Source organism: Nicotiana tabacum, unplaced genomic scaffold, assembly GCF_000715075.1.
Source record: "Nicotiana tabacum cultivar K326 unplaced genomic scaffold, ASM71507v2 Un00014, whole genome shotgun sequence".
Lineage (NCBI taxonomy): Eukaryota > Viridiplantae > Streptophyta > Magnoliopsida > Solanales > Solanaceae > Nicotiana > Nicotiana tabacum.
Window position 1 is genome coordinate 886,673 of NW_027438252.1, and position 21,224 is coordinate 907,896.

Here is a 21,224-nt window from a genome sequence, read left to right on the forward strand (position 1 = left end):
CAACAAATACGACCTAAGGAACCATAGTAACCACCCCGCCATGATCGTTCCTCATTTTTTGCGTTTTTCGGCCAAACAACTAGAATTCTGCTCGATTCCCATATTTTTGTTTGTTATAGCCCACGCCTTCCGAGTGGTCCTGGGACCTCCTGACCCCTATCGCCTAAAATTTTTTCGGACTATCACATACGACCTAAGGAACCATAGTCACCGCCCAGCCATGATCATTCCTCATTTGTTGCGTTTTTTGGCCAAAAAACTAGAATTCCGCCCGATTACAATATTTTTTTGTGCTATTGCCCACCCTTCCATGTGGTTCCGGGACCCCCGGACCCTGATCGCCTAAAATTTTTCCGGACTATCAAATACGACCTAAGGAACCATAGTCACCGCCCAGCCATGATCATTCCTCATTTGTTGCGTTTTTTGGCCAAAAAACTAGAATTTCGCCCGATTACAATATTTTTGTGTGCTATTGCCCACCCTTCCAAGTGGTTCCGGGACCCCCGGACCCAGATCGCCTAAAATTTTTCCGGGTCGTCAAATACGACCTAAGGAACCAAAGTAACTGCCCTGCAATCATCTTTTCTCATTTTTTTCATTTTTCGGCAAAAAAACTAGAATTACGCCCGATTCCCATATTTTCGTGTGCTATACCCACGCCTTCCAAGTGGTCCGGGGAGCCGCGGACCCCGATCGCCTAAAATTTTTCCGGACTATCAAATACGACCTAAGGTACCATAGTCACCGCCCCACCATGATCGTTCCAAATGCTTTGCATTTTTCGGCCAAAAAACTAGAACTCCGCGCGATTTGCATATTTTAGTGTGCTATAGCTTACGCCTTCTGAGTGGTCCCGGGAGCCGTGGACCCCGATCGCCTAAAATTTTCCAGGCCATAAAATATGACCTAAGGAACCATAGTCACCGCCCCGCCATGATCGTTCCTCATTTATTGCGTTTTTCGGCCAAAAAACTAGAATTCCGCTCGATTACCATATTTTTGTGTGCTATTGCCCACGCCTTCCGAGTGGGCCGGGCCGCCGGTCTCGGATCGCCTAAAAAATTTTCGGGCCATCAATTAAGACCTAAGGAACCATAGTCACCGCCTCGCCATGATCGTTCCTCATTTTTTTGCATTTTTTGGCCAAAAAACTAGAATTCCACCCGATTCCCATATTTTTGTGTGCTATCGCCCACGACTTCCGAGTGGGTCGGGCCCCCGGAGCCGAATCGCCTAAAACTTTTCCGGACTATCAAATACGAACTAAGGAACCATAGTCACCGCCCCGCCATGATCGTTCCTAGTCTTTTGCGTTTTTCAGCCAAAAAACTAGAATTTCGCGCGATTTCCATATTTTCGTGTGCTTTAGCCCACGCCTTCCTAGGGGTCCCGGGAACCCCGAACCCCGATCGCCTAAAACTTTTCCGGGCTATCAAATACGACCTAAGGAACCATAGTAACCACCCCGCCATGATCGTTCCTCATTTTTTGCGTGTTTCGGCCAAACAACTAGAATTCCGCCCGATTCCCATATTTTTGTGTGTTCCCACGCCTTCCGAGTGGTCCCGGGACCTCCTGACCCCTATCGCCTAAAATTTTTCCGGACTATCAAATACGACCTAAGGAACCATAGTATCCGCCCCGCCATGATCGTTCCTCATTTTTTGCGTTTTTCGGCCAAACAACTAGAATTACGTGCGATTCCCATATTTTTGTGTGTTATAGCCCACGCCTTCCGAGTGGTCCCGGGACCTCCGGACCCCTATCGCCTAATATTTTTCCGGACTATCAAATACGACCTAAGGAACCATAGTCAACGCCCAGCCATGATCATTCCTCATTTGTTGCGTTTTTCGGCCAAAAAACTAGAATTCCGCCCGATTACAATATTTTTGTGTGCTATTGCCCACCCTTCCAAGTGGTTCCGGGACCCCCGGACCCCGATCGCCTAAAATATTTACGGGCCGTCAAATACGACCTAAGGAACCATAGTAACCGCCCTGCCATCATCGTTTCTCATTTTTTTCATTTTTCGGCAAAAAAACTAGAATTACGCCCGATTCCCATATTTTCGTGTGCTATACCCACGCCTTCCAAGTGGTCCGGGGAGCCGCGGATCCCGATCGCCTAAAATTTTTCCGGACTATCAAATACGACCTAAGGTACCATAGTCACCGCCACACCATGATCTTTCCAAATGCTTTGCATTTTTTGGCCAAAAAACTAGAACTCCGCGCGATATGCATATTTTAGTGTGCTATAGGTTACGCCTTCCGAGTGGTCCCGGGAGCCGTGGACCCCAATCGCCTAAAATTTTCCGGGCCATAAAATACGACCTAACGAACCATAGTCACCGCCCCGCCATGATCGTTCCTCATTTATTGCGTTTTTCGGCCAAAGAACTAGAATTCCGCTCGATTACCATATTTTTGTGTGTGGTCCCGGGACCTCCTGACCCCTATCGCCTAAAATTTTTCCGGACTATCAAATACGACCTAAGGAACCATAGTATCCGCCCCGCCATGATCGTTCCTCATTTTTTGCATTTTTCGGCCAAAAAACTAGAATTACGCCCGATTCCCATATTTTCGTGTGCTATACCCACGCCTTCCAAGTGGTCCGGGGAGCCGCGGACCCCGATCGCCTAAGATTTTTCCGGACTATCAAATACGACCTAAGGTACCATAGTCAATGCCCCACCATGATCGTTCCAAATGCTTTGCATTTTTCGGCAAAAAAACTAGAACTCCGCGCGATTTGCATATTTTAGTGTGCTATAGCTTACGCCTTCCGAGTGGTCCCAGGAGCCGTGGACCCCGATCGCCTAAAATTTTCCGGGCCATAAAATACAACCTAAGGAACCATAGTCACCACCCCGCCATGATCGTTCCTCATTTATTGCGTTTTCGGCCAAAAACCTAGAATTCCGCGCGATTCCCATATTTTTGTGTGCTATAGCCCACGCCTTCTGAGTGGTCCCGGGACCTCCTGACCCCTATCGCCTAAAATTTTTCCGGACTATCAAATACGACCTAAGGAACCATAGTATCCACCCCGCCATGATCGTTCCTCATTTTTTGCATTTTTTGGCCAAAAAACTAGAGTTCCGCCCGATTCCCATATTTTTGTGTGCTATCGCCCACGCCTTCCGAGTGGGTCTGGCCCCCCGGAGCCGGATCGCCTAAAAATTTTCCGGCCTATCAAATACGACCTAAGGAACCATAGTCACTGCCCCGCCATGATCGTTCCTAGTCTTTTGCGTTTTTCAGCCAAAAAACTAGAATTTAGCGCGATTTCCATATTTTCGTGTACTTTAGCCCACGCCTTACAAGGGGTCCCGGGAACCCCGAACCCCGATCGCCTAAAACTTTTCCGGGCCATCAAATATGACCTAAAGTACCATAATAACCACCCCGCCATGATCGTTCCTTATTTTTTGCATTTTTCGGCGAAACAACTAGAATTCCGCCCGATTCCCATATTTTTGTGTGTTATAGCCCACGCCTTCCGAGTGGTCCCGGGACCTCCTGACCCCTATCGCCTAAAATTTTTCCGAACTATCAAATACGACCTAAGGAACCATAGTATCCGCCCCGCCATGATCGTTCCTCATTTTTTGCGTTTTTCGGCCAAACAACTAGAATTCCGCGCGATTCCCATATTTTTGTGTGTTATAGCCCACGCCTTCCGAGTGGTCCCGGGATCTCCGGACCCCTATCGCCTAATATTTTTCCGGACTATCAAATACGACCTAAGGAACCATAGTCACCGCCCAGCCATGATCATTCCTCATTTTTTGCATTTTTCGGCCAAACAACTAGAATTCCGCGCGATTCCCATATTTTTGTGTGTTATAGCCCACGCCTTCCGAGTGGTTCCGGGACCCCCGGACCCCGATCGCCTAAATTTTTTCCGGGCCATTAAATACGACCAAAGGAACCATAGTAACCGCCCTGCCATCATCATTTCTCATTTTTTTCATTTTTCGGCAAAAACACTAGAATTACGCCCGATTCCCATATTTCCGTGTGCTATACCCTCGCATTCTGAGTGGTCCCAAGAGCCGAGGACCCCGATCGCCTAAAATTTTTCCGGGCAATCAAATACGACCTAAGGAACCATAGTATCCTCCCCGCCATGATCGTTCCTTATTTTTTGCATTTTTCGGCCAAAGAACTAGAATTCCGCGCGATCCCATATTTTTGTGTGTTATAGCCCACACCTTCCGACTGGTCCCGGGTCTCCGGACACCTATCGCCTAAAAATTTTCCGGACTATCAAATAAGACCTAAGGAACCATAGTCACCTCCCAGCCATGATCGTTCCTAGTTTTTTCCGTTTTTCGGCCAAAAAACTAGAATTCCGCGCTATTCCCATATTTTCGTGTCCTATAGCCCACGCCTTCCAAGTGAACCCGGGAACTCCGGAACCCTATCGCCTAAAATTTTTCCAGGCCGTCAAATACGACCTAAGGAACCATAGTAACCGCCCCGCCATCATCGTTTCTCATTTTTTGCATTTTTCGGCCAAAAAACTAGAATTACGCCCGATTCCCATATTTTCGTGTGCTATACCCACGCCTTCCAAGTGGTCCGGGGGGCCGCGGACCCCGATCGCCTAAAATTTTTCCGGACTATCAAATACGACCTAAGGTACCATAGTCACCGCCCCACCATTATCGTTCCAAATGCTTTGTATTTTTTGGCCAAAAAACTAGAACTCCGCGCGATTTTCATATTTTAGTGTGCTATAGCTTACGCCTTCCGAGTGGTCCCGGGAGCCGTGGACCCCGATCGCCTAAAATTTTCCGGGCCATCAAATATGACCTAAGGAACCATAGTCACCGCCCCGCCATGATCGTTCCTCGTTTATTGCGTTTTTCGGCCAAAAAACTAGAATTCCGCTCGATTACCATATTTTTGTGTGCTATTGCCCACGCCTTCCGAGTGGGCCGGGCCGCCGGTCTTGGATCGCCTAAAAGATTTTCGGGCCATCAATTAAGACCTAAGGAACCATAGTCACCACCTCGCCATGATCGTTCCTCATTTTTTTCATTTTTTGGTCAAAAAACTAGAATTCCGCCGATTCCCATATTTTTGTGTCCTATCGCCCACTCCTTCCGAGTGGGTCGGCCCCCCGGAGCCGGATCGCCTAAAAATTTTCCGTACTATCAAATACAACCTAAGGAACCATAGTCACCGCCCAGCCATGATCATTCCTAGTCTTTTGCGTTTTTAAGCCAAAAAACTAGAATTTCGCGCGATTTCCATATTTTGGTGTGCTTTAGCCCACGCCTTCCAAGGGGTCCCGGGAACCCCGAACCCCGATCGCCTAAAATATTTCTGGGCCATCCAATACGACCTAAGGAACCATAGTAACCACCCCACCATGATCGTTCCTCATTTTTTGCGTTTTTCGGCCAAACAACTAGAATTCCGCGCGATTCCCATATTTTTGTGTGTTATAGCCCACACCTTCCGAGTGGTCCCGGGTCTCCGGACCCCTATCGCCTAAAATTTTTTCGAACTATCAAATAAGGCGGAACCATAGTCACCGCCTAGCCATGATCGTTCCTTATTTTTTGCATTTTTCGGCCAAAAAACTAGAATTACGCCCGATTCCCATATTTTCGTGTGCTATACCCACGCCTTCCAAGTGGTCCGGGGAGCCGCAGACCCCGATTGCCTAAAATTTTTCAGGACTATCAAATATGACCTAAGGTACCATAGTCACCGCCCCACCATGATCGTTCCAAATGCTTTGCATTTTTCGGCCAAAAAACTAGAACTCCGCGCGATTTGCATATTTTAGTGTGCTATAGCTTACTCCTTCCGAGTTGTCCCGGGAGCCGTGGACCCCGATCGCATAAAGTTTTCCGGGCCATCAAATAAGACCTAAGGAACCATAGTCACCGCCCCGCCATGATTGTTCCTCATTTATTGCGTTTTTCGGCCAAAAAACTAGAATTCCGCTCGATTACCATATTTTTGTGTGCTATTGCCCACGCCTTCCGAGTGGGCCGGGCCGCCGGTCTCGGATCGCCTAAAAAAATTTTGGGCCATCAATTAAGACCTAAGGAACCATAGTCACCACCTCGCCATGATCGTTCCTCATTTTTTGCATTTTTTGGCCAAAAAACTAGAATTCCGCCCGATTCCCAAATTTTTGTGTGCTATCGCCCACGCCTTCCGAGTGGGTCGGGCCCCCCAGAGCCGGATCGCCTAAAAAATTTTCGGACTATCAAATACTACCTAAGGAACCATAGTCACCGCCCCTCCATGATCGTTCCTAGTCTTTTGCGTTTTTCAGCCAAAAAACTAGAATTTCGCGCGATTTCCATATTTTCGTGTGCTTTAGCCCACGCCTTCCAAGGGGTCCCGGGAACCCCGAACCCCGATTGCCTAAAAATTTTCCGGGCCATCAAATACGACCTAAGGAACCATAGTAACCACCCCACCATGATCGTTCCTTATTTTTTGCGTTTTTCAGCCAAACAACTAGAATTCCGCGCGGTTCCCATATTTTTGTGTGTTATAGCCCACGCCTTCTAAGTGGTCCCGGGACCTCCTGACCCCTATCGCCTAAAATTTATCCGGACTATGAAATACGACCTAAGGAACCATAGTATCCGCCCCGCCATGTTCGTTCCTCATTTTTTGCATTTTTCGGCCAAAAAACTAGAATTACGCCCGATTCCCATATTTTCGTGTGCTATACCCACGCCTTCCAAGTCGTCCGGGGAGCCGCGAACCCCGATCGCGTAAAATTTTTCCGGACTATCAAATACGACCTAAGGTACCATAGTCAACGCCCCACCATGATCGTTCCAAATGCTTTGCATTTTTCGGCCAAAAAACTAGAACTCCGCGCGATTTGCATATTTTAGTGTGCTATAGCTTACGCCTTCCGAGTGGTCCCGGGAGCCGTGGACCCCGATCGCCTAAAATTTTTCGGGCCATCAAATATGACCTAAGGAACCATAGTCACCGCCCCACCATGATCGTTCCTCATTCATTGCATTTTTTGGCCAAAAAACTAGAATTCCGCTCGATTACCATATTTTTGTGTGCTATTGCCCATGCCTTCCGAGTGGGCCGGGCTGCCGGTCTCGGATTGCCTAAAAGATTTTCGGGCCATCAATTAAGACCTAAGGAACCATAGTCACCACCTCGCCATGATCGTTCCTCAGTTTTTGCATTTTTTGGCCAAAAAACTAGAATTCCGCCGATTCCCATATTTTTGTGTTCTATCGCCCACTCCTTCCGAGTGGGTCGCCCCCCCGGAGCCGGATCGCCTAAAAATTTTCCAGACTATCAAATACGACATAAGGAACCATAGTCACCTCCCCGCCATGATCGTTCCTAGTCTTTTGCGTTTTTCAGCCAAAAAACTAGAATTTCGTGCGATTTCCATATTTTCGTGTGCTTTAGCCCACGCCTTCCAAGGGGTCCCGGGAACCCCGAACCCCGATCGCCTAAAAATTTTCCAGGCCATCAAATACGACCTAAGGAACCATAGTAACCACCCCACCATGATCGTTCCTTATTGTTTGCGTTTTTCGGCAAACAACTAGAATTCCGCGCGATTCCCATATTTTTGTGTGTTATAGCCCACGCCTTCCGAGTGGTCCCGGGACCTCCTGACCCCTATCACCTAAAATTTTTCCGGGCTGTTAAATACGACCTAAGGAACCATAGTAACTGCCCCGCCATCATCGTTTCTCATTTGTTGCATTTTTCGGCCAAAAAACTAGAATTACGCCCGATTCCCATATTTTCGTGTGCTATACCCACGCCTTCCAAGTGGTCCGGGGAGCCGCGGACCCCGATCGCCTAAAATTTTTCCGGACTATCAAATACGACCTAAGGTACCATAGTCACCTCCCCACCATGATCGTTCCAAATGCTTTGCATTTTTCGGCCAAAAAACTAGAACTCCGCGCGATTTGCATATTTTAGTGTGCTATAGCTTACGCCTTCCGAGTGGTCCCGGGAGCCGTGGACCCCGATCGCCTAAAATTTTCCGGGCCATCAAATACGACCTAAGGAACCATAGTCACCGCCCCGCCATGATCATTCCTCAACTAGAATTCCGCGCGATTTCCATATTTTTATGAGCTTTAGCCCACGCCTTCCAAAGGGTCCCGGGAACCCCGAACCCCGATCGCCTAAAAATTTTCCGGGCCATCAAATACGACCTAAGGAACCATATTAACCACCCCGCCATGATCGTTCCCTATTTTTTGCATTTTTCGGCCAAACAACTAGAATTCCGCGTGATTCCCATATTTTTGTGTGTTATAGCCCACACCTTCCGAGTGGTCCCGGGACCTCTGGACCCCTATCGCCTAAAATTTTTCCGGACCGTCAAATAAGACCAAAGGAACCATAGTCACCGCCCAGCCATGATCGTTCCTAGTTTTTTCCGTTTTTCGACCAAAAAACTAGAATTCCACGCGATTCCCATATTTTCGTGTCCTATAGCCCACGCCTTCCAAGTGAACCCGGGAACTCCGAACCCCTATCGCCTAAAATTTTTCCAGACTATCAAATACGACCTAAGGAACCATAGTATCCGCCCCGCCATGTTCGTTCCTCATTTTTTGCATTTTTCGGCCAAAAAACTAGAATTACGCCCGATTCCCATATTTTCGTGTGCTATACCCACGCCTTCCAAGTGGTCCGGGGAGCCGCGAACCCCGATCGCCTAAAATTTTCCGGACTATCAAATACGACCTAAGGTACCATAGTCACCGCCCCACCTTGATCGTTCCAAATGCTTTGCATTTTTCGGCCAAAAAACTAGAACTCCGCGCGATTTGCATATTTTAGTGTGCTATAGCTTACGCCTTCCGAGTGGTCCCGGGTGCCGTGGACCCCGATCGCCTAAAATTTTTCGGGCCATCAAATATGACCTAAGGAACCATAATCACCGCCCCGCCATGATCGTTCCTCATTTATTGCGTTTTTTGGCCAAAAAACTAGAATTCCGCTCGATTACCATATTTTTGTGTGCTATTGCCCATGCCTTCCGAGTGGGCCGGGCCGCCGGTCTCGGATCGCCTAAAAGATTTTCGGGCCATCAATTAAGACCTAAGGAACCATAGTCACCACCTCGGCATGATCGTTCCTCAATTTTTGCATTTTTTGGCCAAAAAACTAGAATTCCGCCGATTCCCATATTTTTGTGTGCTATCGCCCACTCCTTCCGAGTGGGTCGGCCCCCCGGAGCCGGATCGCCTAAAAATTTTCCGTACTATCAAATACGACCTAAGGAACCATAGTCACCGCCCAGCAATGATCATTCCTAGTCTTTTGCGTTTTTCGCCAAAAAACTAGAATTTCGCGCGATTTCCATATTTTGGTGTGCTTTAGCCCACGCCTTCCAAGGGGTCCCGGGAACCCCGAACCCCGATCGCCTAAAATATTTCTGGGCTATCAAATATGACCTAAGGAACCATAGTAACCACCCCACCATGATCGTTCCTCATTTTTTGCGTTTTTCGGCCAAACAACTAGAATTCCGCGCGATTCCCATATTTTTGTGTGTTATAGCCCACACCTTCCGAGTGGTCCCGGGTCTCCGGACCCCTATCGCCTAAAATTTTTTCGAACTATCAAATAAGACCTAAGGAACCATAGTCACCGCCTAGCCATGATCGTTCCTCATTTTTTGCATTTTTCGGCCAAAAAACTAGAATTACGCCCGATTCCCATATTTTCGTGTGCTATACCCACGCCTTCCAAGTGGTCCGGGGAGCCGCAGACCCCGATCGCCTAAAATTTTTCCAGACTATCAAATACGACCTAAGGTACCATAGTCACCGCCCCACCATGATCGTTCCAAATGCTTTGCATTTTTCGGCCAAAAAACTAGAACTCCGCGCGATTTGCATATTTTAGTGTGCTATAGCTTACTCCTTCCGAGTGGTCCCGGGAGCAGTGGACCCCGATCGCCTAAAGTTTTCCGGGCCATCAAATAAGACCTATGGAACCATAGTCACCGCCCCGCCATGATTGTTCCTCATTTATTGCATTTTTCGGCCAAAAAACTAGAATTCCGCTCGATTACCATATTTTTGTGTGCTATTGCCCACGCCTTCCGAGTGGGCCGGGCCGCCGGTCTCGGATCGCCTAAAAAAATTTTGGGCCATCAATTAAGACCTAAGGAACCATAGTCACCACCTCGCCATGATCGTTCCTCATTTTTTGCATTTTTTGGCCAAAAAACTAGAATTCCGCCCGATTCCCATATTTTTGTGTGCTATCGCCCACGCCTTCGGAGTGGGTCGGGCCCCCGGAGCTGGATCGCCTAAAAATTTTCCGTACTATCAAATACGACCTAAGGAACCATAGTCACCGCCCAGCCATGATCATTCCTAGTCTTTTGCGTTTTTCAGCCAAAAAACTAGAGTTTCGCGCGATTTCCATATTTTGGTGTGCTTTAGCCCACGCCTTCCAAGGGGTCCCGGGAACCCCGAACCCCGATCGCCTAAAATATTTCTGGGCCATCAAATACGACCTAAGGAACCATAGTAACCACCCCACCATGATCGTTCCTCATTTTTTGCGTTTTTCGGCCAAACAACTAGAATTCCGCGCGATTCCCATATTTTTGTGTGTTATAGCCCACACCTTCCGAGTGGTCCCGGGTCTCCGGACCCCTATCGCCTAAAATTTTTTCGAACTATCAAATAAGACCTAAGGAACCATAGTCACCGCCTAGCCATGATCGTTCCTCATTTTTTGCATTTTTCGGCCAAAAAACTAGAATTACGCCCGATTCCCATATTTTCGTGTGCTATACCCACGCCTTCCAAGTGGTCCGGGGAGCCGCAGACCCCGATCGCCTAAAATTTTTCCGGACTATCAAATACGACCTAAGGTACCATAGTCACCGCCCCACCATGATCGTTCCAAATGCTTTGCATTTTTCGGCCAAAAAACTAGAACTCCGCGCGATTTGCATATTTTAGTGTGCTATAGCTTACTCCTTCCGAGTGGTCCCGGGAGCAGTGGACCCCGATCGCCTAAAGTTTTTCGGGCCATCAAATAAGACCTAAGGAACCATAGTCACCGCCCCGCCATGATTGTTCCTCATTTATTGCATTTTTCGGCCAAAAAACTAGAATTTCGCTCGATTACCATATTTTTGTGTGCTATTGCCCACGCCTTCCGAGTGGGCCGGGCCGCCGGTCTCGGATCGCCTAAAAATATTTTGGGCCATCAATTAAGACCTAAGGAACCATAGTCACCACCTCGCCATGATCGTTCCTCATTTTTTGCATTTTTTGGCCAAAAAACTAGAATTCCGCCCGATTCCCATATTTTTGTGTGCTATCGCCCACGCCTTCCGGGTGGGTCGGGCCCCCCAGAGCCGGATCGCCTAAAAAATTTCCGAACTATCAAATACGACCTAAGGAACCATAGTCACCGCCCCGCCATGATCGTTCCTAGTCTTTTGCGTTTTTCAGCCAAAAACTAGAATTTCGCGCGATTTCCATATTTTCGTGTGCTTTAGCCCACGCATTCCAAGGGGTCCCGGGAACCCCGAACCCCGATCGCCTAAAAATTTTCCAGGCCATCAAATACGACCTAAGGAACCATAGTAACCACCCCACCATGATCGTTCCTTATTGTTTGCGTTTTTCGGCAAACAACTAGAATTCCGCGCGATTCCCATATTTTTGTGTGTTATAGCCCACGCCTTCCGAGTGGTCCCGGGACCTCCTGACCCCTATTACCTAAAATTTTTCCGGGCCGTTAAATACAACCTAAGGAACCATAGTAACTGCCCCGCCATCATCGTTTCTCATTTGTTGCATTTTTCGGCCAAAAAACTAGAATTACGCCCGATTCCCATATTTTCGTGTGCTATACCCACGCCTTCCAAGTGGTCCGGGGAGCCGCGGACCCCGATCGCCTAAAATTTTTCCGGACTATCAAATACAACCTAAGGTACCATAGTCACCGCCCCACCATGATCGTTCCAAATGCTTTGCATTTTTCGGCCAAAAAACTAGAACTCCGCGCGATTTGCATATTTTAGTGTGCTATAGCTTACGCCTTCCGAGTGGTCCCGGGAGCTGTGGACCCCGATCGCCTAAAATTTTCCGGGCCATCAAATACGACCTAAGGAACCATAGTAACCACCCCGCCATGATCGTTCCTCAACTAGAATTCCGCGCGATTTCCATATTTTTGTGTGCTTTAGCCCACGCCTTCCAAGGGGTCCCGGGAACCCCGAACCCCGATCGCCTAAAAAATTTTCGGGCCATCAAATACGACCTAAGGAACCATATTAACCACCCCGCCATGATTGTTCCCTATTTTTTGCATTTTTCGGCCAAACAACTAGAATTCCGCGCGATTTCCATATTTTTGTGTGTTATAGCCCACACCTTCCGAGTGGTCCCGGGACCTCCGGACCCCTATCGCCTAAAATTTTTCCGGACCGTCAAATAAGACCTAAGGAACCATAGTCACCGCCCAGCCATGATCGTTCCTAGTTTTTTTCGTTTTTCGGCCAAAAAACTAGAATTCCGCGCGATTCCCATATTTTCGTGTCCTATAGCCCACGCCTTCCAAGTGAACCCGGGAACTCCGAACCCCTATCGCCTAAAATTTTTCCGGACTATCAAATACGACCTAAGGAACCATAGTCACCGCCCAGCCATGATCATTCCTCATTTGTTGCGTTTTGCGGCCAAAAAACTAGAATTCCGCCCGATTACAATATTTTTGTGTGTTATTGCCCACCCTTCCAAGTGGTTCCGGGACCCCTGGACCCCGATCGCCTAAAATTTTTCCGGACTATCAAATACGACCTAAGGAACCATAGTCACCACCCCGCCATGATCGTTCCTCATTTATTGCCTTTTTCGGCCAAAAAACTAGAATTCCGCTCGATTACCATATTTTTGTGTGCTATTGCCCACGCCTTCCGAGTGGGCCGGGCCACCGGACTCGGATCGCCTAAAAAATTTTCGGGCCATCAATTAGGACCTAAGGAACCATAGTCACTGCCTCTCCATGATCGTTCCTTATTTTTTGCATTTTTTGGCAAAAAAACTAGAATTCCGCCCGATTCCCATATTTTTGTGTGCTATCGCCCACGCCTTCCGAGTGGGTCGGGCCCCCAGAGCCGGATCACCTAATAATTTTCCGGACTATCAAATATGACCTAAGGAACCATAGTCACCACCCCGCCTTGATCGTTCCTAGTCTTTTGCCTTTTTCAGCCAAAAAACTAGAATTCCGCGCGATTTCCATATTTTCGTGTGCTTTAGCCCACGCCTTCCAAGGGGTCCCGGGAACCCCGAACCCCGATCGCCTAAAACTTTTCCGGGACATCAAATACGACCTAAGGAACCATAGTAACCACCCCGCCATGATCGTTCCTCATTTTTTGCGTTTTTCGGCCAAACAACTAGAATTCCGCGCGATTCCCATATTTTTGTGTGTTATAGCCCACGCCTTCCGCGGGGCCCCGGGACCTCCTGACCCCTATCGCCTAAAATTTTTTCGGACTATCAAATACGACCTAAGGAACCATAGTATCTGCCCCGCCATGATCGTTCCTTATTTTTTACGTTTTTCGGCCAAACAACTAGAATTCCGCGCGATTCCCATATTTTTGTGTGTTATATATAAGCCCACACCTTCCGAGTGGTCCCGGGACCTCCGAACCCCTATCGCCTAAAATTTTTCCGGACTATCAAATACTACCTAAGGAACCATAGTATCCGCCCCGCCATGATCGTTCCTTATTTTTTGCATTTTTTGGCCAAAAAACTAGAATTTTGCCCGATTCCCATATTTTTGTGTGCTATCGCCCACGCCTTCCGAGTGGGTCGGGCCCCCCGGAGCCGAATCACCTAAAAATTTTCCGGACTATCAAATACGACCTAAGGAACCTTAGTCACCGCCCTGCCAAGATCTTTCCACATTTTTTGCATGTTACTGAAAAAGACCTAGAATTTCGCCCGATTCCCATATTTTCGTGTGCTATACCAACGCATTCCGAGTGGTCCCAAGAGCCGCGGACCCCGATCGCCTAAAATTTGTCCGGGCAATCAAATACGACCTAAGGAACTATAGTATCCACCCCGCCATGATCGTTCCTTATTTTTTGCGTTTTTCGGCCAAACAACTAGAATTCCGCGCGCTTCCCATATTATTGTGTGTTATAGCCCACGCCTTCCGAGTGGTCCCGGGACCCCTTGACCCCGATCGCCTAAAATTTTTCCGGGCCATCAAATACGACCTAAGGAACCGTAGTAACCGCCCCGCCATCATCGTTTCTCATTTTCTGCATTTTTCGGCCAAAAAACTAGAATTACGCCCGATTCCCATATTTTCGGGTGCTATATACCCACGCCTTCCAAGTGGTCGGGGGAGCCGCGGACCCCGATCGCCTAAAATTTTCCGGGCCATCAAATACGACCTAAGGAACCATAGTCACCGCCCCGCCATGATCGTTCCTCATTTATTATGTTTTTCGGACAAAAAACAAAAATTCCGCTCGATTACCATATTTTTGTGTGCTATTGCCCACGCCTTCCGAGTGGGCCGGGCCGCCGGACTCGGATCGCCTAAAAATTTTTCGGGCCATCAATTAGGACCTAAGGAGCCATAGTCACCGCCTCGCCATGATCGTTCCTCATTTTTGGCATTTTTTGGCTAAAAAACTAGAATTCCGCCCGATTCCCATATTTTTGTGTGCTATCGCCCACGCCTTCCGAGTGGGTCGGGGCCCCCGGAGCCGGATCGCCTAAAATTTTTCTGGACTATCAAATATGACCTAAGGAACCATAGTCACCGCCCCGCCATGATCGTTCCTAGTCTTTTGCGTTTTTCAGCCAAACAACTGGAATTCCGCGCGATTTCCATATTTTCGTGTGCTTTAGCCCACGCCTTCCAACGGGTCCCGGGAACCCCGAACCCCGATCGCCTAAAAGTTTTTCGGGCCATCAAATACGACCTAAGGAACCATAGTAACCACCCCACCATGATCGTTCCTTATGTTTTGCGTTTTTCGGCCAAACAACTAGAATTCCGCTCGATTCCCATATTTTTGTGTGTTATAGCCCACACCTTCCGAGTGGTCCCGGGACCTCCGGACCCCTATCACCTAAAATTTTTCCGGACTATCAAATACGACCTAAGGAACCATAGTCACCGCCCAGCCATGATCATTCCTCATTTGTTGCATTTTTCGGCCAAAAAACTAGAATTCCACCCGATTACAATATTTTTGTGTGCTATTGCCCACCCTTCCAAGTGGTTCCGGGACCCCCGGACCCCGATCACCTAAAATTTTTCCGGACTATCAAAAATGACCTAAGGAACCATAGTCACCGCCCCGCCATGATCGTTCCTAGTCTTTTGCGTTTTTCAGCCAAAAAACTAGAATTCTGCGCGATTTCCATATTTTTGTGTGCCTTAGCCCACGCCTTCCAAGGGGTACCGGGAACCCCGAACCCCGATCGCCTAAAAATTTTCCGGGCCATCAAATACGACCTAAGGAACAATATTAACCACCCCGCCATGATCGTTCCCTATTTTTTGCATTTTTCGGCCAAACAACTAGAATTCCGCGCGATTCCCATATTTTTGTGTGTTATAGCCCTCACCTTCCGAGTGGTCCCGGGACCTCCCGACCCCTATCGCCTAAAATTTTTCCGGACCGTCAAATAAGACCTAAGGAACCATAGTCATCGCCCAGCCATGATCGTTCCTAGTTTTTTCCGTTTTTCGGCCAAAAAACTAGAATTCCGCGCGATTCCCATATTTTCCTGTCCTATAGCCCACGCCTTCCAAGTGAACCCGGGAACTCCGAACCCCTATCGCCTAAAATTTTTCCGGACTATCAAATACGACCTAAGGAACCATAGTCACCGCCCAGCCATGATCATTCCTCATTTGTTGCGTTTTTCAGCCAAAAAACTAGAATTCCGCCCGATTACAATATTTTTGTGTGTTATTGCCCACCCTTCCAAGTGGTTCCGGGACCCCCGGACCCCGATCGCCTAAAATTTTTCCGGGCCGTCAAATACGACCTAACGAACCATAGTAACCGCCCCGCCATCATCGTTTCTCATTTTTTGCATTTTTCGGCCAAAAAACTAGAATTACGCCTGATTCCCATTTTTTCGTGTGCTATACCCACGCCTTCCAAGTGGTCCGGGGAGCCGCGGACCCCGATCGCCTAAAATTTTTCCGGACTATCAAATACGTCCTAAGGTACCATAGTCACCGCCCTACCATGATCGTTCCAAATGCTTTGCATTTTTCGGCCAAAAAACTATAACTCCGCGCGATTTGAATATTTTAGTGTGCTATAGCTTACGCCTTCCGAGTGGTCCCGGGAGCCGTGGACCCCGATCGCCTAAAATTTTCCGGGCCATCAAATATGACCTAAGGAACCATAGTCACCGCCCCGCCATGATCGTTCCTCATTTATTGCGTTTTTCAGCCAAAAAACTAGAATTCCGCTCGATAACCATATTTTTGTGTGCTATTGCCCACGCCTTCCGAGTGGGCCGAACCGCCGGACTCTGATCGCCTAAAAAATTTTCGGGCCATCAATTAGGACCTAAGGAACCATAGTCACCACCTCGCCATGATCGTTCCTCATTTTTGGCCAAAAAACTAGAATTCCGCCCGATTCTCATATTTTTGTGTGCTATCGCCCACGCCTTCCGAGTGGGTCAGGCCCCCCGGAGCCGGATCGCCTAAACATTTTCTGGACTATCAAATACGACCTAAGGAACCATAGTCACCGCCCCGCCATAATCGTTCCTAGTCTTTTGCGTTTTTCAGCCAAAAAACTAGAATTCCGCGCGATTTCCATATTTTCTTGTGCTTTAGCCCACGCCTTCCAAGGGGTCCCGGGAATCCTGAACCCCGATCGCCTAAAAATTTTCCGGGCCATCAAATACGACTTAAGGAACCATAGCCCACGCCTTCCGAGTGGTCCCGGGACCTCCTAACCCCTATCGCCTAAAATGTTTCCAGACTATCAAATACGACCTAAGGAACCATAGTATCCGCCCCGCCATGATCGTTCCTCATTTTTTGCATTTTTCGGCAAAACAACTAGAATTCCGCGCGATTCCCATATTTTTATGTGTTATAGCCCATACCTTCCGAGTGGTCCCGGGACCTCCGGACCCCTATCGCCTAATATTTTTCCGGACTATCAAATAAGACCAAAGGAACCATAGTCACCGCCGTGCCAAGATCTTTCCACATTTTTTGCATGTTACTGAAAAAGACCTAGAATTTCGCCCGATTCCCATATTTTCGTGTGCTATACCCACGCATTCCGAGTGGTCCCAAGAGCCGAAGACCCCGATTGCCTAAAATTTTTCCGGGCAATCAAATACGACCTAAGGAACCATAGTATCCGCCCCGCTATGATCATTCCTCATTTGTTGCATTTTTCGGCCAAAAAACTAGAATTCCGCCCGATTACAATATTTTTGTGTGCTATTGCCCACCCTTCCAAGTGGTTCCGGGACCCCCGGACCCCGATCGCCTAAAATTTTTCCGGGCCATCAAATACGACCTAAGGAACCATAGTCACCGCCCAGCCATGATCGTTCCTAGTTTTTTAGGTTTTTTCGTTCCTTATTTTTTGCGTTTTTCGGCCAAACAACTAGAATTCCGTGCGATTCCCATATTTTTGTGTGTTATAGCCCACACCTTCCGAGTGGTCCCGGGACCTCCCGACCCCTATCGCCTAAAATTTTTCAGGACTATCAAATACGACCTAAGGAACCATAGTATCCGCCCCGCTATGATCATTCCTCATTTGTTGCATTTTTCGGTCAAAAAACTAGAATTCCGCCCGATTACAATATTTTTGTGTGCTATTGCCCACCCTTCCAAGTGGTTCCGGGACCCCCGGACCCCGATCGCCTAAAATTTTTCCGGGCCATCAAATACGACCTAAGGAACCATAGTCACCGCCCAGCCATGATCTTTCCTAGTTTTTTTAGTTTTTTCGGCCAAAAAACAAGAATTCCGCGCGATTCCCATATTTTCGTGTCCAATAACCCATGCCTTCGAAGTGAACCCGGGAACTCCAGACCCCTATCACCTAAAAGTTTTCCGGACTATCAAATAAGACCTAAGGAACCATAGTCACCGCCCAGCCATGATCATTCCTCATTTGTTGCATTTTTCGGCCAAAAAACTAGAATTCCGCCCGATTACAATATTTTTATGTGTTATTGCCCACCCTTCCAAGTGGTTCCGGGACCCCCGGACCCCGATCGCCTAAAATTTTTCCGGGCCGTCAAATATGACCTAAGGAACCATAGTCACCGCCCAGCCATGATCGTTCCTAGTTTTTTTCGTTTTTCGGCCAAAAAACTAGAATTCCGTGCGATTCCCATATTTTCTTGTCCTATAGCCCACACCTTCCGAGTGGTCCCGGGACCTCCGGACCCCTATCGCCTAAAATTTTTCGGACTATCAAATACAACCTAAGGAACCATAGTCACTGCCCAGCCATGATCATTCCTCATTTGTTGCGTTTTTCGGCCAAAAAACTAGAATTCCGCCCGATTACAATATTTTTGTCTGCTATTGCCCACCCTTCCAAGTGGTTCCGGGACCCCCGGACCCCGATCGCCTAAAATTTTTTCGGGTCGTCAAATACGACCTAAGGAACCATAGTAACCGCCCCGCCATCATCGTTTCTCATTTTTCGGCCAAAAAACTAGAATTACGCCCGATTCCCATATTTTCGTGTGCTATACCCACGGCTTCCAAGTGGTCCGGGGAGCCGCGGACCCCGATCGCCTAAAATTTTTCCGGACTATCAAATACGACCTAAGGTACCATAGTCACCGCCCCACCATGATCGTTCCAAATGCTTTGCATTTTTAGGCCAAAAAACTAGAACTCCGCGCGATTTGCATATTTTCGCTGTGCTATAGCTTACGCCTTCCGAGTGGTCCCGGGAGCCGTGGACCCCGATCGCCTAAAAATTTTCGGGCCACCAAATACGACCTAAGGAACCATAGTCACCGCCTCGCCATGATCGTTCATCATTTTTTGCATTTTTTGGCCTAAAAACTACAATTCCGCACGATTCTCATATGTTTTGTGTGCTATCGCCCACGCCTTCAGAGTGGGTCGGGCCCCCGGAGCCGGATCGCCTAAAATTTTTCCGGACTATCAAATACGACCTAAGGAACCATAGTCACCGCCCCGCCATGATCGTTCCTAGTCTTTTGCGTTTTTCAGCCAAAAACCTAGAATTTCGCGCGATTTCTATATTTTCGTGTGCTTTAGCCCACGCCTTCCAAGGGGTCCCGGGAACCCCGAACCCCGATCGCCTAAAATTTTTCCGGGCCATCAAATACGACCTAAGGAACCATAGTAACCACCCCTCCATGATCGTTCCTCATTTTTTGCGTTTTTCGGCCAAACAACTAGAATTTCGCGCGATTCCCATATTTTTGTGTGTTATAGCCCATGCCTTCCGAGTGGTCCCGGGACCTCCGGTCCCCTATCGCCTAAAATTTTTTCAGACTATCAAACACAACCTAAGGAACCATAGTCACCGCCCAGCCATGATCATTCCTCATTTGTTGCATTTTTCGGCCAAAAAACTAAAATTCCGCTCGATTACAATATTTTTGTGTGCTATTGCCCACCCTTCCAAGTGGTTCCGGGACCACCGGACCCCGATCGCCTAAAATTTTTCCGGGCCGTCAAATACGACCTAAGGAACCATAGTAACCGCCCCTCCATCATCGTTTCTCATTTTTCGGCCAAAAAACTAGAATTACGCCCGATTCCCATATTTTCGTGTGCTATACCCACGCCTTCCAAGTGGTCCGGGTAGCCGCGGACCCCGATCGCCTAAAATTTTTCCGGACTATCAAATACGACCTAAGGTACCATAGTCACCGCCCCACCATGATCGTTCCAAATGATTTGCATTTTTCAGCCAAAAAAGTAGAACTCCGCGCGATTTGCATATTTTAGTGTGCTATAGCTTACGCCTTCCGAGTAGTCCCGTGAGCCGTGGACCCCGATCGCCTAAAATTTTCCGGGCCATCAAATACGACCTAAGGAACCATAGTCACCGCCCAGCCATGATCATTCCTCATTTATTGCCTTTTTCGGCCAAAAAACTAGAATTCCGCTCGATTACCATATTTTTGTGTGCTATTGCCCACGCCTTCCGAGTGGGCTGGGGCGCCAGACTCGTATCGCTTAAAAATTTTTCGGGCCATCAATTAGGACTTAAGGAACCATAGTCACCGCCTCACCATGATCGTTCCTTATTTTTTGCATTTTTTGGCCAAAAAACTAGAATTCCGCCCGATTCCCATATTTTTGTGTGCTATCGCCCACGCCTTCCGAGTGGGTCGGGCCCCCGGAGCCGGATCGCCTAAAAATTTTCCGGACTATCAAATACGACCTAAGGAACCATAGTCACCGCCCCGCCATGATCTTTCCTAGACTTTTGCGTTTTTCAGCCAAAAAACTAGAATTCCGCGCGATTTCCATATTTTCGTGTGCTTTAGCCCACGCCTTCCAAGGGGTCCCGGGAACCCCAAACCCCGATCGCCTAAAAATTTTACGGGCCATCAAAGACGACCTAAGGAACCATAGTAACCACCCCGCCATGATCGTTCCTCATTTTTTGCGTTTTTCGGCCAAACAACTAGAATTCCGCGCGATTCCCATATTTTTGTGTGTTATAGCCCACGCCTTCCGAGTGGTCCCGGGACCTCCAGACCCGTATCGCCTAAAATTTTTCCGGACTATCAAATAAGACCTAAGGAACCATAGTATCCGCCCCGCCATGATCGTTCCTTATTTTTTGCGTTTTTTGGCCAAACAACTAGAATTCCGCGCGATTCCCATATTTTTGTGTGTTATAGCCCACACCTTCCGAGTGGTCCCGGGACCTCCGGACCCCTATCGCCTAAAATTTTTCCGGACTATCAAATACGACCTAAGGAACCATAGTATCCGCCCCGCCATGATCATTCCTTATGTTTTGCATTTTTTGGCCAAAAAACTAGAATTCCGCCCGATTCCCATATTTTTGTGTGCTATCGCCCACCCCTTCCGAGTGGGTCGGGCCCCCCGGAGCCGGATCGCCTATAAATTTTCCGGACTATCAAATACGACCTAAGGAACCATAGTCACCTCCCCGCCATGATCGTTCCTAGTTTTTTCTATTTTTCG